This window comes from Apis dorsata, unplaced genomic scaffold (genome assembly GCF_000469605.1).
Source record: "Apis dorsata unplaced genomic scaffold, Apis dorsata 1.3 scaffold_1202, whole genome shotgun sequence".
NCBI lineage: Eukaryota > Metazoa > Arthropoda > Insecta > Hymenoptera > Apidae > Apis > Apis dorsata.
The window spans coordinates 393-1,138 of NW_006264299.1; the positions used below are offsets into that span (position 1 = coordinate 393).

General features: G+C 20.6%; 1 long non-coding RNA gene across 1 annotated transcript; it reads right to left on the reverse strand.

Annotated features, from left to right (window-relative positions):
- Positions 1-398: 398 nt before the first annotated feature.
- LOC102677729 lies at positions 399-624 on the reverse strand. Its single transcript, XR_422929.2, has 2 exons — positions 562-624; positions 399-522 (listed from the first exon to the last, which is right to left on the reverse strand). It is a non-coding gene; the product is annotated as an uncharacterized LOC102677729 (long non-coding RNA).
- Positions 625-746: the final 122 nt, after the last annotated feature.

A 746-nucleotide genomic window follows, 5' to 3' on the forward strand; every position in this document is an offset into this window, starting at 1 on the left:
AATAATGTCATATAATATTTTATATACACATATATAAAAATAAAAAAAAATTCAAATTGTCACATATACATCATATATATCATTGTTAGTTATATAAATATATATTTATATTTTTATAACATAATATATATATTTTTATAACATAACAAATAAAATAATTTTTAATTAATATTTGAAGATATTATAATTTTTTACCTAGAAAATATTTAATTTTTTATTTTAATAATAAAATGTTTATTATAATAAGTAGAATTTATATCTAACTATATTATTAATTTTATGGCAGAATGCATACGTGGCGCTGTGGTAGCAACATGCCACTGTGAAGTGGCAGGAAAAAGAAAAAGCGTATGTCGTTTTTAATTGGTTCATATTGTAATTTAATAAAATGAGGTGGCTCATTTCCTGTTTATTTCTAATATTTTTGAGCTGTAGTGCAAATTGTTATTTCATTACTGTGGATGCACATGCCGAAGAATGTTTCTTTGAGACTGTGGAAGCAGGCATGAAAATGGGTTAGTTCTTTTGTACTTCTGTATATAATTGTATACATTACAACACTAAATTAGAATTTTCTGAAATAAAATTTTGACATAAAATCGTTTTTACATTTCAATATAAATGTAATGTAAATGTTGAAGTAATTATTCAATATTTAAAATGCCTACATTAAATAAAAGAATTTTGAATTAACAAAAAGTATATATATATAAAAGAATTTTGTTAGAATTATATATATATATATA